Source organism: Lissotriton vulgaris, chromosome 2_1 (genome assembly GCF_964263255.1).
Source record: "Lissotriton vulgaris chromosome 2_1, aLisVul1.2, whole genome shotgun sequence".
In the NCBI taxonomy this organism is placed as follows: Eukaryota; Metazoa; Chordata; class Amphibia; order Caudata; family Salamandridae; genus Lissotriton; species Lissotriton vulgaris.
The window spans coordinates 970,731,726-970,753,324 of record NC_141687.1 but is presented as its reverse complement, the minus strand read 5'-3'; positions in this window follow the sequence as shown (position 1 = coordinate 970,753,324).

Sequence of the window (21,599 nt, the reverse complement as noted above, 5' to 3'; positions counted from 1 at the left end):
AACCATTTTTTAGTGGTCGCAAATGGCCTATTTTCCTTTTGCGACAGCTAAAAAGAGTCGTACATCTAACCACAGGTAACTTATTTCATTTTCTGGGTGTCATATAGTCAATGTCTAAAAAATCCAGAAGGAATGTAACATTTCTCTTCTGGTACTAAAGGATCTGGTCACCAAAACCAGTGAGGACATAGATGGTGATATGTTGGTCTAAAGCAGTATTCCCTGCTCGTATCCCAATTCCATTTGGGAATCACCTGGTCCTGTTCTGATAAGCCATAGCAAATCTCAGTATGACTTCAATATTTGCATACCTGTTATGTTATGCCATAGTAGGTTTCATTCTGCCATCAAAATGTAAAATATCTTTATTCAGATGAAAAAGCCTTGTAATATTGCCTTCTTATAGTACTAGTTTGTTGTTTGTGTAGCAAACAGTATCTATTTCCTCACTGTGTCTACCCACTGATTGTGCTGTAAGTGGGCCTCTTAGGGATAACACATCCTATCTGTAATGCAATATATTAGAACGTAAGCTACGTATTAGAGAGCTCAGATTCACTTCTCTCTATATGAAAACATTATTCAATAGTATCAGCAATATCCCACTCATCACTAAAGATTTAGGTCATCACTGTCTCTCACAGACTTCAGTTACATAGGTGAACAGCAATGACAACGCGGGGACTACCCCGCACTGCCATTACAACGCAGGAATTACAACAAAAGTCAACTTTCGCTGGAGGGTTCTCTAGGATAGGGAATAGTTTAATTTTCTATCCAACTCCTTCCCTACTGTCAACGTGGGCTGGAGTTGGAATAGAAAATTAACCTATTCCACTATCCAGCGCCCTCCAGCTAAAGTCGTTGTAACGACTTTCGTTGTAATTCCTGCGTTGTAATGGCACGCGTGGTAATACCAAGCATTCTCATGACATACAACCGTTACATACTATCACTTATTTTCACTCGCATACCCCCTGTCCTTTATGTACTTAGTTATCAATCCAACCAGGATGGTGTGTTCCAGGCACCAACTGTGGCCATTGTAAGCACATCTTTCTCATATGTCACATTAGTTAGTCTGATTATAAGAGAGAAACTCTCAGTTTGTACCTACACAGTTTCCCATACACTGACCCACACATTTAATCCATACTATAGCCACATGGTTTGGTCATGAGGGAGACAACTTCTCAGTCGTAAGAGCACCACTGAGGTATTCTTAACATCACTCATAGCACCTTCACTCAGTAATTCCGACACTTTCATTACATCAAAGATTCCTGCTGTAATTATAGTCGCCCCGGAACACACCTCGCGTCCCATGTGGCGACTTGTATAGTCAGTCTCCACTCGCACCCACACAATCAACCTGCACTCATGCTATATCCTCTTGGTTAGATCATGAGAGCAATAACCTTTCAATCACTTTGGTGTTTTTATCATCAATCATAATACCCTCACTCAGCAATCCCCACACTTTCATTATATCATAGATCCCGCTGTAATTGTAGTCACACCAGTACCCCAAGAATCCCAAGTATCAATTCGCATCATCAATCTCCACTCCCTTCATACCAGCTCCCCACATCCGGGCTCTCGTCATCAAAGTGTCCACCTCGTCACTAGCCCCTGTTCTCAAAGTGTCTTACATTCCCCTTTAATGGTACTTATTCATCTGAACATTTACCTTAGGGAGAGTTCTCTCGTCAAACTATCTTGTGGGGTGTTTGGTGTTCTGTATCAGCGCCATCTTGTAACATTTTTTTATGCTGAATTTTCTTCACAGCCATGTCATACATAATGACAGACACCATATTCAAAGGTCTTGGTCATGTATACTCTCTATGGCCATCTTTGTTTATCCTAATCTTGATGGCCATTCTCCTAAGTATAGTACAATTTGGCATGTAAGCCCAGAAATGTATGACTATTCAGGGCCCTGTGTATTTCTACATGTTAATACAAAATATATATTACATTGTGCTTGTTTGGTATATATTTGAGTACCATCCGTATGCTCTACTGAGTATTACTGCAGGTAATGCAAGTAAAATCATTGCATTTTTTGTACATCTATGTCGTATACGACGACGATGGACTCCAAATTCAAGAGATCTTGGCCATGTCTACTTTCTACAGCAGCCATCTTTGTGGATCCCAATCTTAATGGCCACCCATCAAAGAATGGTTCAATTTGGCATGTGAGCCAAAAAATATGGCTATCGAGGGACCAGTATATCCCCACATATTAATACAAAAATATATATGACCTTGTCTTATCTTTGTTTGTTACATATTTGAGTGCCATCCGTATGGTTCTACCGATCAGGTCTACCGATCAGGTCTACAGGTAACAAAAGTAAAATACTTGCATGAATTGATGTGGTTGATGTTACCCTACAGGGGAGTAAGACTTCGTTTAATTGTTAGCTAGAGTCGTATGTTTTAAAATGCAGATTCAAATTAGGAGGATTTACATGTATCATGATGATACTGTACTATTGCAGTAAAAAAAGTGTCTGCTTTTGTTGCACAATCCAATCTTTCATGTTTGATAAAAGCAAGTATAGTGTAAGTACTTTGTTTGTAAGGAGTTATCTCCCATCTAACATGTTTCCCATATAGAATCAATTGTAGGTGATGCCGTGACTCCCACAATTTAAAGTACATAGATCAAGTCAAAGTACAAAAGTAGAACTTGAATAAGCATACCACCCTCATAGTGTTGGCGAGGGTGAAATTGGGAAACCGATGTGAAAACACCCTGTTGATACCACAAACTCAATTGTGATTTTTGGAGTGCTTTGAGAACATTTATCTCATTTGGAACTTTTACAGCAGGGGAAGATGGGAGGCCACTGAGAGTTTGTGGATAGCCCTATTCAACCAGGTAATAAGATGTTGGCCGTCTCCATAGTAAGAATGGTTTATATTACAGAATGTTTGACAGGTTCCGCCTCCATTGAGTTCAAGGGCCTCCTTAAAACTACTACCCAGCCCTCTACGGCTGAGGAATGACTGCACATGATCCCGATCCCTCACCTGTAAAAATTTGCCCTGTCAATCTCTCGACACTGGTTGGTGGTTAGCCTTTCCGCAAAAACTAACTAAATTGTAAGATGAAGGTGACCAAAAGAGGGCTGCCTGTATTATTGCTCTGGTCACAGAAAGTGACTATGGCATGGCCTTGAGATGAATGTCACAGTGCTCCCTAATCGTTAGGGTATAAACACCCATGGTGCTGAACTATGGTGACATTCTTGCATATCCAGGAGCAAATTCCAAATGAGGGTCCACGACAGGAGCCATTTGCATAAATAAGAAATAAAATAAATTCAATATGTATTTTGGTTTTCTTAAGATTTATGTTAGCTGCACTTACGTTGACTCATCGCTGACTACCTGGATCTCCTGTTAAATTCAAATGCAGACCCAAGCATAGTGTCAAGAATACGCCCCACTAAGAGCATGATGACTCTTGCTCAGCCTTTCCACAAATGAGATTTCTCAAATGATCAAAATGAAACTCAGGCACCACACATTCACATGCTTTATACATTCTAAGCAATGGCCTCACTTTTCCGGGCAAAGAAAAACTAAATGGAAAGACAACACATGTTACATCTCCCTTTGTTACTCTTGAAACAAATAAGGTAACATTATCTCTCCACACTCACCCAAACCAAAGAAATATACAACCCTCACTCCGACGAGCATAACAAACTCCTCCTCCACCAACAGGCAATGCAATATACATGGCAGTACCAAAAACACAGCATGGATAATTAAAATGCATACCACCACAACATGAAGTATGACACACAGATCCTATCTACATCACTAATGTTAAAACAAGGTGACACATGCCCTAAATGGTAATGAAGTGGTTTTATCTACATAAATCTTCCATCTGGACACGTTTTACAAATTGATTTCAAATGTAGACTTAGTCCTAGGAACAACCCTCCCCCCACCCCCGCGCCCCCAGCAGGATCATGGTCACTCTTAAAGAGCCCATTCCAGAATTAATTTTCCAAAGTGACGAACACAGAGTGCAGACCCCACTTTTTTCACAAGCATCACACATTCTAAAAACTGACATCCGTCTAGCATGTACAAACAAAAACAAGACATAACATAAACCCAAACCATGTTTCATAAAACCTTTTGAGATTTGTTTCTGCCACATTAATAAAAAATGTGTGGCCTCAGTCATTCATACCATTGTCAGAGGGTATTCATTTTCTGCATTGTGAGGAAAGTGGATTATTAGTTGGAAGGGATGGATGTCCTCACTAAATAAAAATGCCACAATGCCATACCAGGTCTACACCAGGCCCAGTTTGGTCTGAATAATTTAAACCTGGGCTCAAACCTTGGTAGCTGTAGCACAGAACAGACAGAAAACACACAGAAAAGCATTTATCACCACCAAAAGAGTTAGAAAGTAGAAAATACAGTACAATAAATATCCCACTTTAGTGAAGAGTTTTAAACAATTGTAGTGCCAAAAAGCGCAAACAGCCAACTGCCAGTATCTGGTCGCACTAGACCAGGTGAAAGCCAAAAGGTAATGCCAACCACAATAAAGTGCAGATCGGATACAGAGACGAGGTTTGTTTTGGTAGAAAGTTTACCATCGGAATTAGTCGTTCTTCTGGAGAAATGACCTCATTGATGAGGGCATCGGTTTGGGCTGCAGGCTGGTTACAATGAGAGGCTTGTTCACCATGGCCAGCTAAAGCAGGGGATCCTCGTAGGAGCCTCGGCCTGGCAGGAAGTTTGAGGCTCTGGACTCTTAGGGCCCAGGGATGCATCAACAATGGAAGGCTGCTGCTTGGCATTGATCCATTTATGTTTGGACTTAGAAACTTTTCTGGAAGTCAGCAAGCTGAGCGTGACTGGCAGTTCAACATCGGTGGCTGTGCGGTAGTTCAGTTGTAGCTTCTTGTTTTTTGGATAAATGTTCAGAAAAAGCTTTAAGTGTCCAGTCTTGCAGTTTTGAAGAGGATAAGTGTACTGTCTCCAGCCAAGGGTCCAGGACCTTTCTGGCACAACTTTGGGGGCTAGGACTCAATCTCCCACAAGCCACCAGCAGGGTCAAGGGCAAATCTAGTTCATCCTGGTCAGCTGGACTCATCAGAGAGTTGGTCTTCTTGCAGCTTTTTTGTTCCTTGAGTTTCACAATACACTACACAACTAGCCCTTGGAGTCCACTCTTCTGCCCTAGGCACAAGTGGGAAGCAGGTCCACCCCTTGGAGTCTCTTCACATGTTCAACAGCAGATGCGGTCCTTCTGTCTTCCACAGGTCCTGATGTGTTTTGATCAGGGTACTATGGGTGCCACTTCTATGCCCAGTGCCAGGTGCGGGTGTGAGTAGCTCCTGGCCACTTTCTAACAAATAGAGTAAAAGTTCCCAGGGTCGTCCCTACCCACATTTGCAGTACCTATTACATGTTTTGCTGTAAACTATCTCACAGTGCCCCTCTCTACCTAAAACTAATAAGGCAGAACATTTCTTCCCTTGTGCAGAGCTCCCTATACCAACTCAGGGATGTGACCATTATAATGGGCAAACCCTCCTATGTGGTCACTCAACAGTGACTTTGGTGCCATCCCATTTCCCATTTCTCATTGGGATTGGTGTCTCGTTGGCTAGCAAGACAATGATGTGGCAGGCCTAGATGTGAGTGACAGGGTAGGAATGTTTTGAACTTTAATTAAGTTCCTGGACCCAGCCAAGATGGCAATCCTGTCAGGGTAAAAACATCTCTCACCCTAGCCTTTTGCCCAATGTTTGAAGCAATACACATATAAAAAAAAAAAAAAAACAAGAGAGGTACTGAGAGTCTGTGAAATGAAGAAATGACAGGACCAGGTTGTGTCCAGTATAAGTGTTCAGATCAAACCATTGATCTTGAGCACATGACACTATTATGTCATAGAGGTGAGGATAGGAAGATACAGGGTTTAGAAAGTAAGAACATAGTACCCATCCGCCCACTCATCAGTGGAATTTCGTCATCTGGGTTGGTGAAAAGAAAGGTGTCCTATGGGCTTCTCCTCAGGGAGAGTCTGAGGTAGCCAGATGTTGGACCCTTAAGAACCACATCCAACCAGCAGAGGATAGTGTGTGAGTGGAAGGGGCAAATAAATTTGCAGTGCTCAGAAAAGAAAAAGGAAACTAATCCTAGTGATTAAAAATACCTACTTTGATGACATAAGAAGACTTTTATTCGGTGTGACCATCAAAGTGGTATCGTTAAAAACAGTAAGCTGATAGCATGTAAGGAATTGCTATCTATCCCGTGTATTAATCGGTCGACATGTTTCAGCCTATACCGGCTTTCTTCAGGACCTATGATAAGCTACTGCAACATATACTTATCGTGACCTCCCCCTCGGCTCAGGATTCTACCCGAGGTAACAACGGAGAGTGCGTGGCCTCCTTCCAACCTGAGCTGTTGCCAGGCGAGGTGAGGTTTTTTCTCCCTACAATTGGGGAGGAGATACACCTTCAATTGTTGGAGATTGTTCATGTTCAAGCTCCAACTCACGATAAGTATATGTTGCAGTAGCTTATCATAGGTCCTGAAGAAAGCCGGTATAGGCTGAAACATGTCGACCGATTAATACACGTGATAGATAGCAATTCCTTACATGCTATCAGCTTACTGTTTTTAACGATACCACTTTGATGGTCACACCGAATAAAAGTCTTCTTATGTCATCAAAGTAGGTATTTTTAATCACTAGGATTAGTTTCCTTTTTCTTTTCTGAGCACTGCAAATTTATTTGCCCCTTCCACTCACACACTATCCTCTGCTGGTTGGATGTGGTTCTTAAGGGTCCAACATCTGGCTACCTCAGACTCTCCCTGAGGAGAAGCCCATAGGACACCTTTCTTTTCACCAACCCAGATGACGAAATTCCACTGATGAGTGGGCGGATGGGTACTATGTTCTTACTTTCTAAACCCTGTATCTTCCTATCCTCACCTCTATGACATAATAGTGTCATGTGCTCAAGATCAATGGTTTGATCTGAACACTTATACTGGACACAACCTGGTCCTGTCATTTCTTCATTTCACAGACTCTCAGTACCTCTCTTGTTTTTTGTAGTAGTAGTTGGGGGACAAGGTACTCACATTGTCTATAAACTAACTCCCCTAGGACCCCCCAATACTCTGTTGTATTTTTGTGCAATACACATATCACCTCAGGACAGCCATCAACAGCCAGATGAGACTAAACAGTGGCAGAAAGGCACATTTGGCTGAGGCAGGAAAATACAAACTTCCTGAAAGTACAAGTGGTTCCCACTGGTACCTTTGGCTGGACTGTGAAGTCAGTGTTCGCATTCAATGCCTATGCAAGTAATGCAACATACATCCAACACATTTGCTCAAAAGAGATCTTTTATGTTTATCAAAATTCGTCAATTAAGTACTGTTTTCCAAAAACATCAAGGGACATGCGCGCAATGTGTCCCCACTGCAGAACAACCACAAAGAATCCGTAGTTTGTCGTTTGATAGTAAACAATGTTTGGACATTTATTTGGTTAAAGGGGTCTCATCAGTACACTTACAGTGTAGGAACGCCTAAGTGGCCTGACATCGATAATTCATGGTATCCAGTTGCTGAAAGTGTATTAAGAGAAATGTTAAGGGCCCAATTGTGATATGTAATGGCAGGACTCACTCAGGGGTCTCACTCTAAGTGATGAGCATGATTAGGAAATATTAAGTGCCGCTGAGTGTAAAGGGATAGCTGGGCAGATTAAGAAACCATAATGGGTCTGACAATGTACCCTAATTGATACGGAGACCCTCAGCCTGCGAAGCAGTGCACTCACACTCGAGACATTCACAATTTTGGCACTTCTGATTCTCACTACTGGCTCTTTGTGGTTGTTAGCAGTAGTAAGATGGATTAAGTGCAAGAGACAAATGTGGAATTTATAGTTTTTAGTAAGTGGCTTATGGTATTTCTTATGATACGGCATGGATCACTGGATGCGATCTGTGCCAGAAGAGCTGTTCCTGCTTTTATCCTGCTCCAGACCAACCAGTACACAACCCTCTGCGGAACCCTAAACTACAGACCCCCTAAACCCAGTCCACCTTTCAGCGACTTCATCATCAACTTCATCGCACCCAATCTATCGCCTGCACAGACTACATCCTCTTTAGCGACCTCAACTTTCACCTGGACAACCTCAATGAAAAGAGCAATGTGCTCCTGCTGGAGAACCTCACTGTTGGAAATTATCCTTTTTGCAGAGTTAACCCCAAAGTTTTTGCTTCTTCCTCCCTTGTTTTTTCCTGACCTGTGGTTGTTGGCAATTGGATTCTGGGCACTTTACCACTGCTGATCAGTGCTAAAGTGCAAATGCTCTCTGCATAAATTATTATTGTGATTGGTTATCCATGATTGGCATATTTGTTTGACCAGTAAGTCCCTAGTAAAGTACACTGAGTGTGCCGGGTCTGGTGATTCAAATGCTACTAGTGGGCCTGCAGCACTTATTGTGCCACCCACATGAGTAGCCCTAAAATGGTGTCTCAGGCCTGCCACCGCAGTGCCTGTGTGCAGCTGCTAACTGCCATGCTGACCTGACCAGTGTCCACACTGGCCAGGCCTAACCCTTCCCTTTCTGTGCACATTGGACACCCCTATGGAAGACCCAAGGTACCCCCCCCCCCGGGCAGGGTGCAGTGTATGTGAAAGGTAGAGCATGTACTGATGTAGGTGACATGCTCTGATAGTAAAATACTGCCAATTTCGATTTCACTATTGAAAGGCTATCTTGCCATAGGCTATAATGGGGAGTTGCTGTGTATAATGTTTACCTGCATATCTGCCCATAGGAGCAAGATAGAAAATTAAAGTCTGGTATCCCTCAACTCAGAATTTAATAACACATCTTTTAGGAAGGATGGTTTTTAAATCCTGTGTTTGAAAACAGAACTTTTTGAAAGTGGCTGTTTTCTTGTCTGACCTTTCTGTGTGCCTTGGCCTGTTTTTGAATTGACTGGGGTGGCTCCCAGAGGCTGAGTGAGTCATTCCTAGGCTGAATAGCTTCATCTGCATCTTGAGTGGTGGGAGGGGATAGCACCTGGGCCTGAATAGGGCCCTGCCTGCCTTCCACAATGCTGGCTCCACCTCCTGCTGGGCGGCTGACGACCCTGCCCCTCTCTCTCAAAGGAAAGAAGAAGTCAAGTAAACAAAGTGCTCCAAGACTGACCAGAACTGGTTCTGACTAAGACAAGGCCTCCCTGCCCTCAGAGAACAAAGAGAATATTGGTATAAAAAGGGCACCCCAGATTTCAGAAAATTAGATCATCCTGGAATCAAGAAGGAACCTCTCCAAAGGAGAAAGCTGGACGACTGAAGAAGAAGGACTGACCTGCTGTAAGGCTGACCCGAAGTTGCTTTGCTGCCAAGGAGAGGGGAAGGACTTTGCTGTGGCTGTGTCCCCTTGCTTGAAGAGATCTCCAAGGGCCTGAGGAGAGCTGGCTTCCTGTTAAGAAATCCCAGGAACAAAAGGACTTCACCCCAACTTCCCCACTGAACTCTGCTGAGTGAGTTCTGCCCTTCCTAGAGTACTTGATCCATTTGTTGGGCCTTTGGAAGTTGTTGCCTACTGTATGGGGAGCTGGACAAGAAGAAAAGAAGATCTGAAATGTTCATGCATCGCTTGATTGTGGACCGCATCAAATAACTGCGAACATCGTCGCAGAACCAACGCATCGAGGGGCCGCGAGAGGAGAAGATCAACGATGCGCCGCGCATCGTCACCGCACCAGAGATCGTCGCCGTCTCAAAGATCATTGCATCGTGCCTGCGCGAGACGCTTCCTACCAAACCTACACACCGGAATCCATACAAGGTATCGCATCCCTCCCCATACAGGCCGGATTCGTCACAACATGCCCGCTGCGTGCAGCGGGGCTGTCGCATTGCCTCCCCGGGGTCTCAGGAGTGAAGCATTGTTGTTTTACAACGCTGCAGCTTCCACTTGGAACTTTTGTTGCATCTACAAGTACTTTGGGCTAAACGTGACGCAACTGTGGATTATTTTGATGCAAACCCTAGAAACTCTTTTAAACTCATATTCTTGAACTGTGTATGTTGGATTTTTGTGATTTTGGTCTTGTGTAGTTTAGATAAAGATACTTTATTTTTCTAAACTGTTGTGGAGTACATTTGGTGTTTTCACTGTGTTACTGTGAGTGTTGGTACAAATACTTTACACACTGCGTTTGATATGCCTGTCTGCTAGTGCCAAGCTACCAAGGGGGTGAACAGGGGTTATCTAAAGAGTGTATCCCCCATGCCCTGACTAGAAGCAAGGGTCTTTATTTGGACATTGGTACCCATCATTGGACTCAAACAACAGGTCACCTCTCCAGCCCACTCGGCAGGACACACTCTCAACCCCTTCATCATCAGCCACACCTCTGAGCTCCCTTGGGCCGACCAACACTGCATCCAATTCTCCTTCACCAAACCCCGTACACCACCACACCCACTGCTACCCTCAGAGAAGAACAGCTCACCACCACCCCCAGCAAAACCCCACCACCAACATCCATGGATGCTAATACCTCAGCACGCAGCCTCCATCAAAGAATTTCCAACTGCGCTGACACACTGGCTCCCCTTAAGAAAGCCCCAGGCAAGCAACACTCCTAAAGAGTCAGCTGGATCTCTCCAGCCCTTCATGAGCCAGGCGCACATGGTTGACGGCTTGAGAAGAGATGTGGTGAAGCAAGATCAGGGCCGGACTGGTCATGCCGGGCACCGGGCAATCCCCCGGTAGGCTGGATAGGGGTTGGGGACGGTTTTGTGACAGGGGGCCGTTTCAGTTGTTGGGGCCGATTTGGACTGACCGTGAGTGAAGGTCGGTCCAAATTGGCCACAACAACAGAACACAGTGCTTACATTAAGCACAATCAGGCCGCCTGTTTGACTGAGGCATGGCGTGAGCACAACAAACGATTTTCTCATGCTGCATGACGAGTCATGCTGGTGCTCCGATTTCAAATAATTTTGTGGCCTACTAATTATAACTTATGAAACACCTACACCACCTGACCTGTCACCTGGCCGATGACCATGATGATGTTGTGGATGCGCTCAGCGCGCAGACGCGCAGATGTCACCGCCTCTGCGCCGTTTGCACATCAATGTTTTTTTAGGGTGGGGTCTACTAGTGATGCTCATGTGCATTAGAAAAAAGTGAGCGTGACTCAGTCTCTGAGGCGAGGTCGAGGCAGGCATCAGGGAAAGAGAGCGGAACCCCGTAATTTAATTGCTTTGCCAGTGTCTGTCGCCCACAGGCAGGTGAGTCAAGTGCTATTTGTAAATAATTTGTTCCTGGCCCTGACCGCTGTGGCCTGTGGCCAGATCTGATTTATGGGTGGTGGTGGCACTGTCTGGGCCTGGGGGGTGTTCGCAACCGGGCCAGGGACCAGAATCAAAAGCAATTGCAAAAGGGGCCTAAGGAAGGGGCAAGGTTCCGCTGCGGCTTTTGTTTGTTGTCATTTGACTGTCACTTGTCTGTGCCAATGTGAGCAGGGAGCGAGGTGGTGGCTGGGCTAGCCTCTGGCTCGAGTCTAGGCCAGTCTCTGAGTGACAACTCCTCAGAGTGGGTATATCCAGGGGCGGATTGGCAAGGCGGGCATTCGGGAATGGGCCGAAGGGCCGGTGCCTCAGTGCCCTCTGTGGGCCGTTTTTTTCTCCCCTGTCCCAGGAGAGGTTGAACACCTAGCCCGCCCCTGGCTCCGCCCCTAGTCCTGCCTCACTTACCACCCCCCAGTCCACCGCTCCTTTTAGAGAGTACCTGCACTTATTGTTTTCCATTGAAAACACTGGTTAGACTATGGGTTAACTACGAACATCTCGGCAAGCAGCTGTGTCCAGGGCCTTGGGACAGCCTGCGGAAAGGTTGGCATGAAACTTAAAACCCGAAGAAAAGGAATGACCACTGTATCTCCACTGCCTGACCAACCCAGCTGTTGATAGGGTTACACAGAGAGCTATCACAAGCTCCTTCAGTGAGGGACATACATCAGACACCCATGAATTCTGGGTGTTGCTACGTCCTCGGTCTAGTCCTATTGGCCACTGGACAGTCTGGTGGCAGTGAGGTATTTCCCCCTTTCTTTCAGAGGCCATGGGATGAGACACTATTATCTTGCCATGGAGGATGGTGTCTGTCAGGACTTCTTGTTGGAATGGTGCTTGCAAGGCACGTCCTAAAAAAAGATTTAGGGAGACACTGATGTCACAACAGGAAGTGACATCACGAAAGGTGCCTTGCACCATCAGACTCATTGCCTCCCCTCGCTCACCCTTTAGATGCGATTGCATCAGAGAAGCCAGTGCGTGAGCCGCGTTCCGAATGGGCTCCGATCTCGCCCCACAGAGGCCAAAGAGTGAATATGTGGCTCCATTTGCTCCAGTTATCGAGCTCCCGGTAAAAATAAGTGGTGTGATGCCGTCGACCCGCGTGGTACCCCGACAAGAGCCCTGGGTGCATGAAGCTGGTCCGCACAGGCTCACGGGTGGACATCCAGAGACTGCCCTGTGCCAGTTTCAGAGCGAGCAGTCAGCCAGCTACAACCCTGGATAGTGAAGCTGGCAGCAGCTCTGGACAGTGGAAATGGTCGTTTACAGATCCAGATGTTGCAGATGATCTGGGATGGCTCCGTATAGTTCTGATGGCCAGTTATGGCTCCAGCAGTGGGGACACAGGATAGTTGCAGCATCAGCTAGAGCAGAGGGTCATCAATACCTCCATTCAATTCAGCAGATCAATTATACTCCAAATAACTCCGACTGGAGTGCATGCTTGTGCATGCAGCAGACACGGGCCTGGATAGTGAAAATGGTGCCGCCCCTAGACATTGCCGCAACAGCTTGGGTGCTGTGATGTGACTCCCACCCAGGACTTCTGTGTGGAATACTAATGAGGCTCCAGATGCGGCAGACCATGGCAGCTTTAGAGAGTCGAGGCCACAAAGGGGGCAGAGTATTAACTGTGGTTTCCGCAGATAGAGCAGGCATTAGTAACTCCATCAGTGCAAATTATGGCAGCTTGGAGAACACGGGCAGTGCAGATGGTGACACATCAAAAACAACATCCAGTGTGGGATTGATGGAGAAGGATGCTCCCACATCCTGGCTTCTCCCATTAACCCCTCGCATTTACCAGATACCCCTGGTGCAATGGAATATGGCGGACAGATGGGTGCCTGCCAACGGTCATATGTATCTGAGACAGTTTAGGGTTTGCTATGTGACGCAATAATTGGCTTAGAACACAAAATAAAACACAACTAGATGTGTTACTCTTTCTAAATATAGTTTTTTAGCATTATATACTAAATGAATACATACATCATGAAGGAGAATAATCATTGTCATAAAGCCTGCCGTAAAAATAGGGGCTGTTCGTAAGTATTGGTGAAATACACCTAGCATTATCTATCTCATCCTAACTTACTACTACCAGAACATAATGACTGAATATACATTCTTCCAAGAGTAAGAAGTATTTACCAAACAATGTGTTTGCTCAAGTCCAGCATACATTTTGTCTGCATAGTAAGAGCAGTAGATGTCTCCTACGGAGCACAGGATGTCCTGCTCAGAGCTTCTGCAAAGAAGGATGTATGTATGGAATACCATAGCAAAGATACTGAGCAAACTGTCAAGGGCTGCAAAACACCCAAGGATGTGTCTGATCAGAAGTGCAAAGTGGATAACTGGAGTTCTTTTGGCTGCTACATATAATGGAAGCAGGGAAACCAAAAGATAATTAGCCTCAAACTATACATGAATTTAACCAATAGAATGGAGAAGGTTATCTTGAAATACTATTGTCTAGGAAACATTATATGAATGTACCTGGTAGAACTGGAATGCGAAATTGGCACTATTATGTAGGAAATATACTCAAATGCATCCAACAGAAATAAAGAAGGAACACGGAGAAGAACAATTAATTTCATTAATAGGCAAAGAGCTGTAAGGCCATCCGGGTGCCAGCTGAATGGAGGATAGATAAGCACACTAATTCCCAAGGTCATACCACAACAAAGTGTACCTGATGAATAAAACATTGCTAGACCGTCTCGGCTGCAGCCAAAACATTGCATCCAAAACTGGCGTGTGTGTGCAAAAAAGCAAGTGGACCTGTAGAGCAGGGGGCGACTCCTACTCTAGCCCTGATGCAGTTGCGAATTTATGCATCATGAAAACTGGATGACGCGCACTGAGTAATGTATGAATCTGCAAAGTTATCTTCAAAGGGGTTAACGACATAGAAAAACATAACAGATTGCGGTATCTCGAGGCTACGGATAGGGCGGAAAATGGCCGCTCCAGACCATACATGTATGGCACATGTGACTGCCTAGGGCAGTGGCAGTGAAGATGGCAGTGGCTCCACCTAGAGGGAAGTACCTGCACTGCAATCCCAATACTCCCAATCCCAGTATCTTCCTTGAATGTGAAAGAAGCTCCTGCCTGTTCATACTGTGGTTGTACACAGGGCTTTAAGTGGGATGAAAGAACTGGGGGGTGCGAGGGGTGGAAGGGGTCTAAGAAAGGTGCGTGGCAAATGTAATTAAGGGAATGGCTTAAAACACGTAACCTAAATCCTGTTCTTAGCATACTATGCCACCTGACTGGTATTTTGCTGCTTTGATCATTGTATCCAGATGTATAATACAAGTACCATTACACTACAAGTCAAGACTATTGACCTTGTCAATGGTTGTTAGTTGCGTAAGATAAATAAGCAATGACTATGGCTTTGTAGTATATAATATTGAAAATGCTTTAGTTCTGGCATGATTAGCCTGTGAAAAAACTATTGCGAGTTTCTCTGAAGTTACATTAAAGGCAGTGAAGGTGGGACTGCTGCAGAGTTAAGAATGTTTTTATCACCCTGAGGGTCTGGGCAAAAATGGCTGTGGTGGCTCAGAGTCAGGTCCAGACTGGCAGTAGCAAGCACCGGGCGTGTTCCCGGTGGGCCACAAGGTGGGGGGCCTATTTTGGAACCCTGGGGGTCAGTTTTTGGTTTTGGACCCCCGGGGGCCGATATTGCCGGCCCAGGGTAACAAAATTGTCCTCAACCCGCCCTTGCAAACACCTTGGGCGCACCCACTCAGCTCCCCCAGGGGGGCTGCCAAGCACTTTGCCAGGGCTGGTTTCGGTTCCCAGTCCAGTCCTGAGCAAGACCCAGGATAGACGACTCAGCCTTCAAACCCCTGCCACCGCACACCACCGCCTCATCAGAACAACATAGAAAGCGGCCCTACGAGAAAGGAACAATGCCAACACACTCAATAGCAAAGAGCTTTTCGCCGGGGTCAAAGAATTTGCCAAAAGCAGTACATAGAAAGCAGACATTCCATCCTCCCAAATCCTCTGCAACAACCTCAGCACCTTCTTCCACTGCAAGTATAAGGAGATCTAGGACAGCTTCACAGCCTAAATACCCAAGACCCTTGCACCCCACCCAAAACCATCTCATCCAACAATACCGGACCCCAGCAGACCCTACTCATCTGGATTCCCCTCACCGCTGATGACACTTTGAAGATCATGAAGAGCATCCACTCCAGAGCACCCTCGGACCCCTGCCTGTACCAAATCTTCAACAGAGCTGTCACCTATATCACCTCGTACTCTACTGCACCCTCAACTGCTCCATCAACTGCCCGGAAGACTGGAAACACACAGAAATCAACTCCTTGCTGAAGAAACCCTCTGCAAACCCAATGGACCTCAAGAACTTCAGACCCATCTCCCTACTCCCCTTCCCAGCCATGGTCATTGAGAAGGCTTTCTGAGTTCGTTGAAGTGAACCACATCCTGGACCTCTCCCAATCTGACTTAAAAAGCAACAACAGCATCAAGAAAGCCATCCTCGCCACCACCGATGACTTCCGCACCCTCCTTGAATGAGGTGAAACTGCATCCCACATCCTCCTGGACCTCTCGGATGTCTTCAACACAGTCTCCCACCGCACCCTTTGCACAACACTCCATGGCGCCGGCATCCATGACAAAGTCCTGAATGGTTCCGCTCCTTCCTCACAGGTCGAATACAGAGAGTCAGACTACCTCTGTTCCATACTGAAACCACAGAGATCAGCTGGGAGTTCCTCATGGCTCCTCCCTGAGCCTCACTTTCTTCAACATCCACATGGCCCGTTCGCAGCCATCATCAGGGACCATAGCGACAACATTGTGTCCTACACTGACAATGCCCAGCTAATCCTCTCCCTCACCAACGAACCCACAGTCACCAAGAACAACTTCCACGATGGGACGAAGGGTGCTGCTATCTGGATGACGGACAGCTGCCTCAAGCTCAACTCCGAGAAGACCATAGCGCTCATCCTGGGATCCACCCCCTCTGCCTGGGATGACTCCTGGTGGACGCAGATCTTTGACCCCCCCCCCACACGCACAGACCAAGCATGAAACCTTGGAATCATTGTGGACTCTGTGCTCACCATGAACCACCAGATCCATTCTATCTCATCATCCTGCTTCCACATGCTACGCCTGCGTCAAAAGATCTTCAGTGAATCCTCTCCGAGTCCAAAAAGACAGTCACCCATGCACTCATCAACAGCATACTCGACTACGGCAATGCACTCTGCGCTGGCATCACCCAGACACTCCTCAAGAAACTACAGAACATTCCCAACGCCTCAATATCCGCTGCTGCAGCAACATTACCAGCCACCTGGAAGACCTCCCAGTCAAAAAAAGAATCACATTCAAGCTCCTCAAATACACCAACAAAGCCCTACACGATGCGGGATCTGTGTACCATAATCACTGCCTCTCATTCCACACACCCACCAGAGACCTCCTCTCCTCCCACCTGTCCTTGGCCATCATCCCACGCATCCGCAAGACCATGGCTGGAGGAAGGTCCTTCTTCTACCTCACAGTAAAGACCTCAAACACCCTGCCTCTCCATCTAAGGCAATCACTGTCACTGCCTCAATTCAGGAAGGTCCTAAAGACCTGGCTCTTTGACTGAACCACAGTGCCTTCGGCGAATCAGCAGCCCCCCTTCAACTCCCCCAGCACCTTCAGACCCTCAGGGGTGTGAGTAGGCATGCTTTACAAGTCACCTGATTGATTTATTTATTGATTGATTGATTGATTGATTGATGGATTGATAGTTCATTTAGCTAATTTCTGCACTGGGGTGTCCTTTGTAGACATTTTCTTTAAAGTTTATAGTTCTGAGTGGCATAGGTTGGAGGAAGATGTGTTGAAGACAACTACTGGGATAGACTTTGGTAATATCGTCTATCATCTGATTTTCATTCTGAGACTTCAGGATGTGGGAACGTATGTAGCTTGTTAGGACCTGCAGTTATGGGCTAAATTAAAGTCCTCCGTTGGCAAGCAGCTTGTGGTAGATCTTTCATTTATTCCATGCCTGTTCAGTTTGTGATGTGTGGTTTAATGCTGTGGGCTGGATCTTACCGAATACCTCTCAGGGTCCCGAAAGCGCTCCCGTCCGCATCTACAGCCCGCGCCATTATGTTAAATGCACGTCCCAGCGTATACTAACCAGTATGAAAGGACCAAAACATTTTAGACGGTCTCATTAGTGTCTAACAGAGGCAGCCATATTATCCATGTCAGAATCATTGTTTGATAAGGTATTTATTACTATACGTGTTACAAAAATAAAAAGTGATAACAGAGCATTTCTTCAGCTGCGGATCATTTTATTGTGGACTGTGTGTTCAGACAGCATACATGGAATTTGATTAATTAACGTGGATGTCTGACTGTAGACAGTGTGTAATTCACTAAGCAATACAGTAACAACATTTTGGTGTGCTTTGGTGTTTATGTTATAAAGTTGTATCTAGACTACATCTGTAGATCTAGTAGTGTAATACTCAAGGTGGGTGTGTATTTGGCTCCATGTAAGCACCTGATACAAAATGAAAAAACATTGACTTGATGAGGCTTATACCATCAATGAACACTTGTTGATGTGCAGGTCGAAAAAGCATATCCACCAATTGTTTTTGATACATTAGACAAGGACTTGGTTCCTTACTTCTATCAGATACTCCAAAGTGTGAATAAACAAGGTCTATTTTGTTTTCTAGATATCCTAGAATCTATATATTGGGTTAGTGGTATGGATACGTGGGCACTTCTTTGGTTTACCTGATTGCTCCTATTTTTCAAAAACAGAGGTGGAGACATGTATAAACTTGGTGATCATTGAGAGGTGCCATCAGAATTATCTTCATGGGGCCAACGATTTACAAATGCAACTTTATATGTGGTTGCTAAAAAATACACCTAAAAAACTGTGTGCATTCAAGACTAGTATTCCCAAAAAAGTCCAAGATGTGAATATTCTTCTGATCTGGGTGACGGGAATCATACATTTTGAGCATGCCCCCATTAGGAATCTCATTGGGTAGATACTATCCTTTTAAAAAATCAGTGCAAGTCTTTGATCCTGTTATCGCCCAAGTTTGGCATACTTGAAATTGGCAATATAAAGAAACCTTGTTCAGGACTGAATATTTGGTGAAATTCCCAATGATGATATCCTCCTAATCCTTCACTAATGAATGAAAATCAGATACACCACTGGACTACTTATCCTGGATCAGCAAAATGGTCAAGGTTTGGCAGGCCACCTCTTTTTGTGTATGAGGAAATACAAGGTTGATCAAGTTTAAGAGGTGTTGCCGACTGTTTGATTGGTGTATACTACTTTATTAGATTGATGAAGGGGGTTTTATTTATCTATCCTCCTGGCAAAAGAATGTATTAGAGGTTTTTAGAGATTTTTATAGGATCTGGTGTTTGAGTTTGAATTTATATTTAATGAATTGTGCATTTTAATGTGTATTTGTAGTTCATAACACATACATATTTAAAAAATGGAAAGAGCCTATATTTCCATTCCCCAAATCCACCAGCTTTCAATGGTAACGAGTGTCAGACTGATGATTAATTAGCTCAAATTGAAACCCTTACGAGTATACAACTAATCTGCAGTCCATCTGATAGATGGATAACTAACTTGCTTTTGAATAAATGCATTGTTCAACAGAGCTGTGTTTTAGGGGGTAAGAGAAGCAGCATAATTTGCCTTTCCCTGCTGCACGATTTAGTCAACCATCCAGCAAAATTAGGACCTAACAACTGCATAATTCCAGTGGCCTGGAGTATATCCAGTGTTTTGGTGTTGTGACAGACATTTGATGAATGGCAGGGGCCCCTGAGGGTTTCAGTCCATACTCACCCGGTTATATGTAGAATTATAGAGGGGTAAAAAGTGAATTACGCGGATGTTTTTCTCCCTAGTGTTCTTAGTGACATCAAATAGATATCGAAAGCGAATCTCAAGTTGTCTATGATGTCACTCAGAACTGTGAGGGGAAAAACATCACTGTAATTCAATTTTAACCCATTTATAATTTTATCGTATGTATGTATGCCCCCAAAATCATTTGCCTTTGCTTTAAACCGCTATGCCGGGAGAGAGGAGTAATGGGGGAGCCTTACATAACATGTCCACTCCTCCCTGTCCCACATTTTTAAAAAAATGGGTAGCTTCATGTCAGCCACGAATATGCAACGTTACAACTCATGCGATACATCACATGGCATTACAACGTGGTTGTTACAACGACTGCGTTGTTACATAGCATACCATTACAATGCAAGTCATTAACCCCTTCGAGGCTGATGACGAGCTGGGCTCGTCATGGTGTAGCCTCCTCAAACACTGATGACGAGCCCAGCTCGTCATGAACAATGGGTTATTTAAAAAGTCAGCATACAAGCAGAATAAGAGCAGCGCGCATGTGGTTAAAGTTGAAACAACTTTGTTGTAATGGAATGCGATGTATTGCATGTGCTGTAAACGATGTCTCGCACCAGCCACCCCCACTGCTCGCTGTGCCTTCTCTCCTCTCCAGAAGCTATGCTCCGTGCTCTGGAACAGCCTGGAATTCCTTTACTTAAGAGGTAGCAACAGTAGGTAGAAGCTTATGTTAACAACTGTTGCTAAGTCACACAGTAGTGAGCTACCACATTTTAATCCAGTTATTGATGCTGGTGACTCTCTACTAGAGCCATAGATAATATATAGAATTATAAATGGGTAACTGTGAATTCCATAGATGTTTTTGACCGAAGAGTTCTGAGTGATGTCTGTTGGACTTGGCCCTTCCTGCTGTGTCATCCCTAAACTTTTTGCCTTTTTCCTCCTATATTTCCTCTGACCTGTTTTTGTTGGTTTAGGACTCTGGGCACTTTACCACTGCTGACCAGTGCTAAAGTGCATATGCTCTCCCTGTACAAAGTGTATCTGTAATTGATATTCCTGATTGGGTCATTGGATTTACTATCAGTCCCCAGTAGAGTGCACCAGGAGTGCCAGGGCTTGTAAATGCCAATACTGCTAGTGGGCCTGCAGCGCTGGTTGCGCCACCCACAGAAGCAGCCTTAAAATGTGTCTAGGGTCTGCCATTGCAGAACCTGTGTGCAGTCTGGTACTGTCATGCTGGCTGGGCAAGTGCACCCACTTGCCAGCCCCTAAACCTTCCCTTAACTTCATATTAGTCACCCCTATGGTAGGCCCTAGGGCAGGGTGCATTGTAAGTGTAAGGTAGGACAAGCCCTGATGTGTGTGGCATGTCCTAATAGTGAACTACAACCAAATTCGTTTTTCACTATTGCAAGGCCACCTGCTCCCTTTAGGCCAGAATGGGCTGCTGGAATTATTACACTCTATAATCCCAGCAGGCTCAGGGAGCATGGTAGAAAATAATGTTTAGTATGCCTGAACTCAGAATAATAAAATACTTCTTTTAGTAAAGTTTATTTTAATATCCTGTGTTTGCAAATGCTACTTTTAGAAAGTTAGCATTTGCTTGCCTAACCATTTCAGCCCGCCTCTGCTAGTATGTGTATCTGACTGTCTGGGATGTGTGAGTGACAGGGCTGGGGGATGACAGGTGGTGAATGCAAGGATTACACCTTAGTGGGAGGTAGGAGTGGCCCTGGACTTCTAATCAGGCTGTGCTCTGCCACCACAATGCTGGCTCCACCCCCCTGGGGAGCGACTGATGACTCAGCCTGCCCCTGGCCCAGGAAGGGCGAAGCACCATCATCAAGGTACTCCTGGCTGCCCCTGGCGACACAATGCTGGCTCCACCTCCTGCGGAGCGTCTGATGTGCCTGCCCTCACACTGAAAGCAACAGCCAGAGTACACCCATCAAGTGCTCAGAGACTGAAAGGAATTATGCAGAGGCCCCCCTGGCCTGAGAAGACAAAGGAAATGGGGTATAAAAGTAGGAGCCCTGCTCCTTGTAAATTAGATCCTGTTTGCGCTACAGAAGAAACTCTGCCCGAAGAGAAGGACCTGGAAGGACTACAAGGAGGAGTGCTGTCTCTGGCCTGTGTCTGGTGCCTTGCTGCAGAAGGAGAGAGAAAGAAGAGACTACCAGAGACTTTTGCTTTTTGAACTTTGTGCCAAACTTCTAAAAAGATCTCC